The sequence below is a fragment of the Rana temporaria genome, chromosome 7 (assembly GCF_905171775.1).
Source record: "Rana temporaria chromosome 7, aRanTem1.1, whole genome shotgun sequence".
Lineage (NCBI taxonomy): Eukaryota > Metazoa > Chordata > Amphibia > Anura > Ranidae > Rana > Rana temporaria.
Genome location: NC_053495.1, coordinates 195,309,643 through 195,321,204, shown reverse-complemented (window position 1 = coordinate 195,321,204; position 11,562 = coordinate 195,309,643). Strand labels below are relative to the sequence as shown.

The 11,562-nt window shown below is 46.0% G+C and overlaps 1 protein-coding gene across 1 annotated transcript in view; it reads left to right on the top strand.

Moving 5' to 3' along the window:
* Nucleotides 1-695: 695 nt before the first annotated feature.
* Nucleotides 696-11,562, top strand: part of LOC120946048 (interleukin-12 receptor subunit beta-2-like) — a 99,443-nt gene continuing 88,576 nt past the window's right edge. Inside the window, exon 1 of the mRNA XM_040360746.1 lies at nt 696-971. The gene's annotated coding sequence lies outside the window, so the exon portion shown is untranslated. The remainder of the gene's footprint in view (nt 972-11,562) is intronic.

Here is an 11,562-nt window from a genome sequence, read left to right as displayed (position 1 = left end):
TTTTTTTTTTTTTACAAATGGGTGAACTCCCGCTTTAAGCACCTAGGTGCAGGAAGAGGGAAGACTAACTATTCTGCCTAGCAACAACACTTTGAAGGCATCTAAAAAAAAAACATTTTTTTCTTAAATGACATTTTTTTAAAACTACTGACGTAATGTTATATTTATGGGTGGAACTCCACTTTAATTATGTAGCATGAGGCTGTATATTCTGCAATATAAATTTTTTGGGTAAATTTATTAAAGCGGAGGACCACGCAAAAATGGAACCTCCGCTTTTCGGAACCCCACCCCCCCCCCCCCCACCCCTTGGTGTCACATTTGCCACCTTTCAGGGGGGTGCAGATACCTGTATAATACAATCATTTGCACCCACTTCCGGGCATAGACTCCCGCGGAGGTCACGCCCCTTGCCGTCCTGCCCCCGCTGTCTTCTGGGAAACACACAGGTCCCAGAAGACAGCAGGGACCAGTGAGGATGTGCATGGCCAGCATTACTCCTCTCAATATAAAAACTGTCGATTTAAAGTGAAAACTGCTTTTTGAATGATGTGAACATGTTGGGGCGTACACGACATTTTACTGGCTGGCTTCAGATCGTATTGCTAAGATTAGGTTAGATTGTGAAATGTATATTGTTTAGGGTGTGGTGTATTGCCAGTTAAATCTAGGGCAATATATTTTTTGCTTTGTGGTGCCCCATGAAACCTCTTGCTGGCGAGCCGTAAACGTTTCATTGTGGAAAAGTCCCCCCCCCCATGTTCTGTCACTGGTGAGATCGAGGTCATGTCTATGTGTGTATCTGGTGCACAGAGAGGACAGACAGACAGACAAAAGTTGCATTCTGAGAGGTTGCATTCATGTCCCAGATACTGAAGAGGAAGGTAGGCGGGAGGTTTGTAGTAAAGAGCAGATAAAAGGGGAAATCACCATCACAGCTCTGCAAAGCTCCACAGCAATCAGAGATGAAGGTAGGTCCCTCAACTGTCACTTATTATTCTGCTACTGCTGATGGCCCCCCTTAGGACCCACATCCCTCTCTATCTGTCTGTTATTATCAATCTACTCTCATTCTGGACTTATTTCTACCAATAATGTTTTTTTTTTTATCTGTATGCATGTCAGGGGCGGACTGACAACTCATGGGGCCCCCGGGCAATAGAAGATTATGGGGGCCCCCGGGCAATAGAAGATTATGGGGCCCCCGGGCTTATAGATGGCCACCACGCCAGGAGGCAGTGCAGCTAAAATCTCAGGCATTTCACATCAAAAGCATGTCGGTTTCGGACATATCAGGGACAGATGTAAAAAAAAAAAAAAAAAGATTTTTACATACTGTCCCTGGTTTTATTGAGCCTGGCAACCCTGATGGGGCCCCTTAGTGGCATGGGGCCCTCGGGCAGTGCCAGAGAGTCCCAATGGTCAGTCCGCCCCTGATGCATGTACAATAGAACTACCCCATAGTGTTTTATATCTGTATAGATATATTTCATTACCAATAGAGTTTACATTGTTCTTTAACCACTTAAGGACCGGAAGATTTGCCCCCTTAATGACCAGGCCATTTTTTTGCGATACGACACTGCGTCGTTTTAACTGACAATTGCACGGTCGTGCAATAAAAGGACGTCCTTTTTTCCCCACAAATAGAGATTTATTTTGGTGGTATTTGATCACCTCTGCGGTTTAAAAAAAATTAAGAACATTTTGAAAAAAAAAAAACAATATTGCTTATATATGCTTTTTTTACCACTACTATTCCTTTATATTGGCTTTTGGAATTTACAAATGCGGCAATTTAGAAATCAGATGAAAGGTTTAGCGCTGGGAAACACTTTTTGATAGATAAAAAGTGCATTTTTACCACCATCCCGGGTGCTTATTATTTCTCTCATATTCTCTCCTGTACCCTTTATTATTTTTTATTATCTACATTTTTTTTTATTTATCTTATTATTTTTTATTTTTTCTCTTTTTTTTGTTTATCGATAGGATAATCGCGAGGCGATTTAACATATTTTTTTCTAGGGTTACTCACTCATAACTCTATTATGGTTTCATGTCCTATTACATTTGAAATAATTCCTTGACAAATACTGTATTTATTGGCGTATAACACTCACTTTTTTACCCTGAAAATAGAGGGTAAACTCTGCTATACGCAGGGGGCTATGGAAAGTTTTCTTCCTGAAACTTCCCTCTTAAAGTGGAGGTTCACCCAAAAAGTTAGGGCCAAATCCTCAAAAGAGATACGACGGAGTAATTGCTGTTACGCTGTCGTATCCCTGGTCCTAACTATGGAACTGATCCACAGAATCAGTTTTCCATAGTTAGGCAGAAGATCCGGCATGTGTAATTGAATTACACTGTCAGATCTTAGGATGCAGTACCACATCCGCCGCTGGGGGCATTTCGTGTTGAAATGCCGCCTCGGGTATGCAAATTAGCACTTACGGAGATCCACAAAGCTTTTCAGCTTCGTTTTTTCTCCGTAAGTATTAAGTTGCATACGCAAAATTAGGGCTGCTTTTACAAGGTGTAAAGTTAGTACACCATGTAAAAGCAGACCCTTCTGTCTAGCGACGCGTTTTTTTTTCGAATTTGAATTATTTTTTTCGCGCCGTATCTTTTTTTTTCCCCGACGCAACTTTATTGACCCGTCGCAATCCACAAAGCCCGACATAACGTAATTTCGCGCTATGCACGTCAGGAAAATGACGTCACGAGCATGCGCAGTACGGCCGGCGCGGGAGCGCGCCTCATTTAAATGGGAATCGCCCCCATGAAATGAGGAACGCCTTGTGACAGCGGAATTTAAGTTACACGGCCAGAAATTTCTAGGTAAGTGCTTTGTGGATCGGGCACTTAGGTAGAAATTTTAAGGCAGTGTAACTTAAATTAGAAATTCGCCGTTACGCCGGGTCTTTGTGGATTTGGCCCTTAATTTTTAACATTAGATTGAGGCTCATTTTGTGAAGGGGAATCGGGTGTTTTTTTTTAAAATCGAAGCAGTACTTACCGTTTTAGAGAGCGATCTTCACGCCGCTTCCGGGTATGGGCTGCGGGACTGGGCGTTCCTATTTGATTGACAGGCTTCCGACAGGCTTCCGACGGTCGCATCCATCGCGTCACGATTTTCCGAAAGTAGCCGAACGTCGGTGCGCAGGCACCGTATAGAGCTGCACCGACGTTCGGCTTCTTTCGGCTACTCGTGACGCGATGTATGCGACCGTCGGAAGACTGTCAATCAAATAGGAACGCCCAGTCCCGAAGACCATACCCGGAAGCGGCGGAGAAGATCGCTCTCTAAAACGGTAAGTACTGCTTCGATTTAAAAAAAAAATACCCGATTCCCCTTCAAAAAATGAGCCTCAATCTATGAATGTTAAAAAAAAAAAATTCGGGTGAACTCCCGCTTTAAAGTTAGGGTGCGTGTTATACGCCGATAAATACGGTAGTTGGATCGATACATCGTCATCTTCTATTTTTTCCTACTTACTGTAGTTTATATACTCACTTAATTTTCTGTGTGTATTTATTAATTATAGGGAACAGTTAACTGCATATGTATTGATTAAATGTGTTGTACTAGGTACTGAAAATGTAACCCATATATATATATACACTTATGTATTTCAGTACATTTCCTTTTTTATTTTCTCCTCCCCCAACTTATGTTCCCCTATTGAAATCTCAATAAAAACATTTGACAAGAAAAAGTGCATTTTATATAAAGCTATATGGATCAGACCAAAATGAGGGACAAATGAGGAGGAATGAGGGACAGAGGGACATTGTTCCAAATCAGGGACGGTCCCTCGAAATCTGGGACAGTTGGGAGCTATGGAGCATGCACCTCCCGATCTCGAGCATGCGCATATAGTACAAAGCGAGACTCGACGCTACAAGCAGTGGGTGCACATTGGCTCCTGGGATATGAGTGTCATCAATCCTAGCAGCCAATGGGCACGCAGACATAACAGGAAGGAAGACCGGGAGAACATTTAGGCACCCGTGACAGCTGAGATCGCTGATATCGCAGGGCTGGAGAAAATCGCTTGGCAGAAAAGTTTGCCATAATGTGGTAATATATGGTGGCAGACTAGTATGTTATGGCATAACGCTCCTGGGGTTATTTTCATTTTTATTATTATACAGTATTTATATAGCACTGACAGTTTGCGCAGCGCTTAACAATATAAAGGGATATAGTACAGTTGCAATACAGTTCAAAGCAGAAGGAATAGAAGCGCCCTGCCCATGGAGCTTACAATCTAAAGGGAGGTGGGGGGGGGGGCTGGTACAAAAGGTAACAGCTGCGGGGGATGATCTAAAGGAGGTGGCCGAAGTTCATTTTTTAGGTGGAGGAGGGATAGGCTTCCCAAAATAAATACGTTTTTTGTCTCGGTTCACACCTATGCGTTTTTTGGTGCTTTTTGCTTGTTGCAGAAATGCACAACAGTTCATTTAAAGCGGAGTTCCACCCTAAAAATGAACTTTCTATTAACAGCTTGCCATTAGCGTAGCGTAAATGGGGCCAGCGTAAGCGCGCCTAATTCAAATGAGGATGAGGGGGCGTGTTTTATGTAAATGGGTGGTGACCCAACGGGATTGACTTTTTTTTTACGATCGGCGCATGCGCCGTCCGTGTGCATATCCCAGTGTGCATTGCTCCAAAGTTGGTTTTGACGTGAACGTAAATTACGTCCAGCCCCATTCACGGACGACTTACGCAAACGACATAAAATGTAAAAATTTTGACGCGGGAACGACGGCCATACTTAACATTGACTAGGCCAGCTATTTGTTCGACTAACTTTACGCCGGAAAAAGCCATATGTAAACGACGTAAACAAAAATGCGCCGGGCGCACGTATGTTCGTGAATTGGCGTATCTAGTCCTTTACATATTCTACGCCGAACTCAACGGAAGCACCACCTAGCGGCCAGCGGAAAAATTGCACCCTAAGATACGACGGCGTAGGAGACTTACGCCGCTCATATCTTGGCCTAATTTAAGCGTATCTGGTTTCCAGAATACGCTTAAATTTAGGACGGCGTCGATTCAGAGTTACGTCGGCGTATCTACTGATACGCCGGCGTAAAGCTTTCTGAATCCAGCTATTATAATTGCAATGACAACAAATTGAGTCCTGTATAACTTTATCTACCGTATTTATCGCGGTATAACGCGCTCCCGCGTATACCGCGCACCCCTAAATTGCCCCGAATCCTGTGGAAAAAAAGTCTTTTTTGTACTTACAGTTTTGGTGTCTTGCGCGGCGTCCATCGGCGGCCTCGTCGGGTCCGGCGTCCGTCTGCGGCTTCGGGTGTCCTCTTCGTCGGGTACGGGTGCTTCTGCGGCTTCCGGGGGTCCTCTTCGTCGGGTCCGTCTGCGGCTTCGGGTGTCCTCTTCGTCGGGTACGGGTCCTTCTGCGGCTTCCGGGGGTCCTCTTCGTCGGGTCCGGCGTCCTTCTGCGGCGTCCTCGCGTCCTCCCCGCTCGTTTCCCGCGCCGAGTTTGAATACTGCGCCGACATATACCGAGCGCAGTACACTCGTGTATCGTCGGGCAGGCTCGGCAACTCTCGCGCTGACGTCCTGTACGCTCAGGACGTCATCGCGAGAGGCGCCGAGACTGCCCGAAGATACACGAGTGTACTGCGCTCGGTATATGCCGGCGCAGTATTCAAACTCGTGGCGGGAAAGCGGGTATCGGCGTATACCGCGCACCCGCGATTTTGCCCTGATTTTCAGGGCAAAATAGTGCGCGGTATACGCCGATAAATACGGTATATTACACTGACAATTACATTTTTAGGACAAGCCTTCGGCGGGTTACTGCCCCCTTTTTGTGTGTGATGTTTTATGATTTTTTTTTTTTCTATTTTTGCATTTAAGAATTTTTATGTAAGTATTCACGTTCAACAGACAGCCACGTTTCCTGTACCCGGCCACGCTGTCCTGATACTATCTGGTATCTCCCATTTACTTTCTGAGTACATCTGTGTTTTAATAGAGACTGTACATATATTTACTTTTTAAATCCATGCCATGGAGTGCACAGTGCAAAACAGGGCTGGACTGGGACAAAAATTTGGCCCTGGATTTCATCCAGACCGGCCCACTGACAGGTTTTTCCCAATGTGGGCGGACAGGCAGGGAAAGGAGGTGAACGCTGCGGGGAGGGAGAGGAGGTGAACGCTGCGGGAGGGAGAAGAGGTGAACGATGCGGGGAGGGAGAGGAGGTGAACGCTGCGGGAGGGAGAGAAGGTGAACGCTGCAGGGAGGGAGAGGAGGTGAACGCTGCGGGAGGGAGAGAAGGTGAACGCTGCAGGGAGGGAGAGGAGGTGAATGCTGCGGGGGGGGGGTGAACTCTGCGGAGGGATGGAGGAGGTGAACGCTGCGGGGAGGGAGAGGAGGTGAACGCTGCGGGAGGGAGAGGAGGTGAACGATGCGGGGAGGGAGAGGAGGTGAACGCTGCGGGAGGGAGAGAAGGTGAACGCTGCAGGGAGGGAGAGGAGGTGAATGCTGCGGGGGGGAGAGGAGGTGAACTCTGCGGAGAGATGGAGGAGGTGAACGCTGCTGCGGGGAGGGAGAGGAGGTGAACGCTGCGGGAGGGAGAGGAGGTGAACGATGCGGGGAGGGAGAGAAGATGAACGATGCGGGGAGGGAGAGGAGGTGAACGCTGCAGGGAGGGAGAGGAGGTGAATGCTGCGGGGGGAGAGGAGGTGAACTCTGCGGAGAGATGGAGGAGGTGAACGCTGCGGGGAGGGAGAGGAGGTGAACGCTGCAGGGAGGGAGAGGAGGTGAACGCTGCGGGGAAGGGGAGACAGAGGAGCGGAGGGGGCGGCGGCCGCTGTCACTGAAGCCGGCCCACTGAGCCATCGGCCCACCGGGAAACTCCCTGTTGTCCAGATGGCCAGTCCATCCCTGGTGAAAAACCATTCACCTCTCCTATGAAGGTTTATGGTCGGCTTTCCTGGAGTGGAAAGGAACTTCAAGAAACCTGGATGAGGCGTAATAAGTGGTTTGCAGGTTACTGTGGTTTAAAAAAAAGATGTAAAAAAAAGATATCTGCAAAGATTACCAAACTTTTTTTACATTAGCAATGTTTTGCACTGTAACTTTCTTGCAAGTACAATTGCTATTATGTTTTTTTTCTTATTCTTTTTTTTTTTTTTTAACACATTGCAGAACATGTATTTCATTCACTATCTAATGGATGATTGGTGTGCCAATCGTTTTTCAGAACCCGAAAAATGATGTGAAGCCCACACACGATCATTTTAAGTAAAAAATTTTTAAAACGTTGGCCCGGATTCAGAAAGGAGATACGACGGCGTATCTCCGGATACGCCGTCGTAACTCTGAGTTGTGTTGTCATAGAATCAGTTACGCATAGATTTCCCTAAGATCCGACCGGCGTAAGTGTCTTACACCGTCGTATCTTAGGCTGCATATTCACGCTGGCCGCTAGGTGGCGCTTCCGTATATTTACGCAAGGAATATGCTAATTAGGTAGATACGCCAATTCAGAAACGTCCGCCCGGCGCATTTTTTTTACGTCGTTTATGTTCGGCTTTTTCCGGCGTAAAGTTACCACTGCTATATGAGGGGTATCCTATGTTAAGTATGGACGTCGTTCACGCGTCGAGTTTTGAAAATTGTACGTCGTTTGCGTAAGTCGTTCGCGAATAGGGCTGTACGTAAGTTACGTTCACGTCTAAAGCTATGACGATTTGCGGCGTAAATTCGAGCATGCACACTGGGATTCTTTCACGGACGGCGCATGCGCCGTTCATAAAAAACGTAAAATACGCGGGGTCACCATTCATTTTAATAAAACACGCCCACATCATCCCCATTTGAATTAGGCGGGCTTACGCCGGACCACAGACGTTACGCCGCCGTAACTTAGGGCGCAAATTCTTTCTGAATACGGAACTTGCGCCCTATTTTCAGGCGGCGTAACGTATCTGATATACGTTACGCCCGCCAAAAGATACACCAGTGTATCTGAATCCGGGCCGTTGTTTTTTACATGCCGAAAAATGATCGTGTGTACGCGGGCATTACGCTAAATTCTGCTATGATCACCAACATCCAGTCAAAATCTAGAAAAGTAACCACATGACTTCAGAAAAGCAGTGGGGGTGGGAATTAAAAAATAATGCCTGTCTCCAGGCTAGTGCATGAGATATGTAAATAACCTTTCACTCACAGCAAGGGGGAAGAACAGACAAACGTTTTCTCCTGTTTGTCCGTTTATCTCACTGAAAAAAGAAAAGAGGATTGCTCAGAGCTGGATTAACTCTTTGTGGCAAGACTGGGCACTGACAGGAAATATTATACTCTACATTGTGACAGCAAAGAAAAAAATAAATAAGTTTACATCCACTTTAAGCCTAAAAAGTCCCAATTTTTTTGTTGTGAGGAGATTTCTTTATCTCTCCATATTAGGGATGTTGCCTTTTTAACCACTTGCCGCCCGACAATGACAAATTGACGTCGGCAAAGTGGTTGTAGAATCCAGGATTCTAAGGAATCCAGGATTTTAAGCCGCTGCGCGCCCCCGGGGGCGCGCATCGCGGCGATCGTTGTTGCAGGGTGTCAGTCTGACACCCCGCAACACCGATCAAGGTAAAGAGTCTCTCACGGAGACTCTTTACCACGTGATCAGCCGTGTCCAACCACGGCTGATCACGATGTAAATAGGAAAAGCCGGTAATCGACTTTTCCTCACTCGCGTCTGTCAGACGCGAGTAGAGGAGAGCCGATCAGCTGCTCCTGTGACAGGGGGGGGGGGTTTGTGCTGATCGATTATCAGCACAGCCCCCCCCCCCGAGGATGCCCACTGGACCACCAGGGATGGCCACTAGACCACCAGGGATAATAAAAAAAAAATGATGCCACCCTAGACCACCAGGGATGAGGAGGACACAAAAAATGGATGCCAATCAGTGCCGCAATGGATGCCAATCAGTGCCCACAATGGGCATCACTGATTGGCATCCATTAGTACAACACATACAATAGTGCCCATCTATGCCCATCCGTGCCGCCTATCAGTGCCCATCCATGCTGCCTATCAGTGCCCATCCATGCCGCCTATCAGTGCCCATCCATGCCGCCTATCCGTGCCCAGCTGTGCCGCCTATCTGTGCCCATCTGTGCCACCTATCCGTGCCCATCCATGCCGCCTATCCAAGCCGCCTATCAGTGCTCATCCGTGCCGCCCATCAGTGCCGCATATTAGTGCCCATCAATGCCACCACATCAGTGCCACCTCATCGGTGCCCATCAGTGCCGCCTTATCAGTGCCCGTCAGTGCAGTACCATCAGTGCCCATCAGTGAAGGAGAAAACGTACTTATTTACAATGTTTTATAACAGAAAAAAAAAATCTATTTGTGGGTACAAAATGATAAAAATTTAGTTTGGGTACGGTGTAGCATGACCGCGCAATTGTCATTCAAAGTGCAACAGCGCTGAAAGCTAAAAATTGGTCTGGGCGGGAAGGTGTATAAGTGCCCGGTATGGAAGGGGTTAAGCAGAAACACACAACCTCGTTTGTTCTATTATCAGAAATATTAGTTCCTCAATAGTTCTGGAACTACACATTGCCCAACTCGGAGTGCAAAGGTTAGAAATGTCACTCAAGAGATTAGAATTGTGTTTCTGGGAAGCTGGAGGAAGTCAGAAAACAATAAATTCATTTGTGAAATTCTGTAAACCTAAATAAAGAATTCTGTCTGCAGTTCCGTGTTGCAGTTTCCTCTTCGATTCTTTATTTTTTTGGAATTTCCTTCCAGGTTTACAACAGTTGTATCAGACGGACAGATAAGCAGGACTGATAAGACAGAACGTTCATGTTTCCTCAATTGCTGCCTAAGGGCAAACAGGTTATAACATTTTATAATGATGGCCAGGGCTGGTGCAAGGATTTTTCACACCCTAGGCGAAACCTAATTTTGTCACCCCCCCCCCTGGCCCCACCCCTGACTCCACCCCCTTTCCCCTGCCTATGTATACCCCACCCCCTTTCCCCTGCCTATGTATACCCCACCTTTTTAACCACTTCCATACCAGCCCATTGTAAAATGACGTCTACAAAGGACCTCTAACGATCATTCAGATATCCTTTTGTTCTGCCGGCGATTCTGCACAACGTAAGAATGATCATAGCGGCGATTCCGCCGCTAGATCATTCTTACAGGCGGCGGGAGGGGACATTCCCCCCTCCCGCCGCAATCCGGTGCTTCTCCGGGCTCTCCCGTGCCATCGGGGGCCCGGAGAACGAATCGTCCGGCGCTGGCAGGAAGCATAGAGATGACTGGTGACCAGATGGTCACCAGTCATCTCTATGACCGTCGGAGGACCCGGGCGCGATGTGATGACGTCACGGCCGGTTCCCCGTAAGTAAACAAAGCCGCAATTGCGGCTGCTAAGCAACAGTAAACATGAGATTTTTTTTCACCGATTTCATGCTTTCCAGCCTGGAGGAGAGATGTGCGGTCTTATTGACCATAAAGAGGACCTGTCACACACATTCCTATTACAAGGGATGTTTACATTCCTTGTAATAGGAATAAAAGTGATAATAAAAAAAATAAAAATTAAAAAAAAAGTGTAAAAAAAGAAATAAATATGTAAAAAAAAAAAGAAATAAAAAACATTTTTTTTAACGCCCCTGTCCCCATCAGCTCTCACACAGAAGCGAACGCACACGCAAGTCCCGCCGACATATGTAAACACCGGTAAAACCACATATGTGAGGTATCGCCGCGTGCGTTAGAATGCCAGCAAAAATTCTAGCACTAGATCTCCTCTGTAAATCTAAACTGGTAACCTGTAAAAAATTTCAAAGCGTTGCCTATGGAGATTTTTAAGTACCGAAGTTTGGCGCCATTCCATGGGTGTGCGCAATTTTAAAGCGTGACATGTTAGGTATCTATTTACTCGGTGTAACATCATCTTTCATATTTTACAAAAAAATTGGGCTAACTTTACTGTTTTGTTATTTTTTAAATTCATGAAACAATTTTTTTTAAAAAAAAAGGCGTTTGAAAAATTATTGCGCAAATACCGTGCAAGATAAAAGGTTTCAATGACCGTCGTTTTATTCCCTAGGGTGTCTGCTAAAAAAACATATATAATGTTTGGGGGTTCTGCGTAATTTTCTAGCAAAAAAATTATGATTTGTACATGTAGGAGAGAAGTGCCAGAATAGGCCCGGTATGGAGTATGGATGTGTGTATAACAGCCCGGTATGGAAGTGGTTAATGAAGCGCATGTGTGGCTTGAACACTGTTTTCATATAGGCGTTTGCAAGCTCGGCGGGACGGGGGTGGGTTTAAATTGTTTTTTTTATTATTATTCTTTATTTTACCTTTATTTTTTTATTTTTACACTGTTCTTTTCAGAGCCGGGTTCACACAGGGGTGCAAAATGGCATTATACTGTAGGGAGGAAAGACAGGTCCACTTTATTTATGAGTATCTTTCAAAGTAGTAACCTGTGTTAGATTATTCTAGTGCAGAATACGTGAATTTTCAGTGAAAC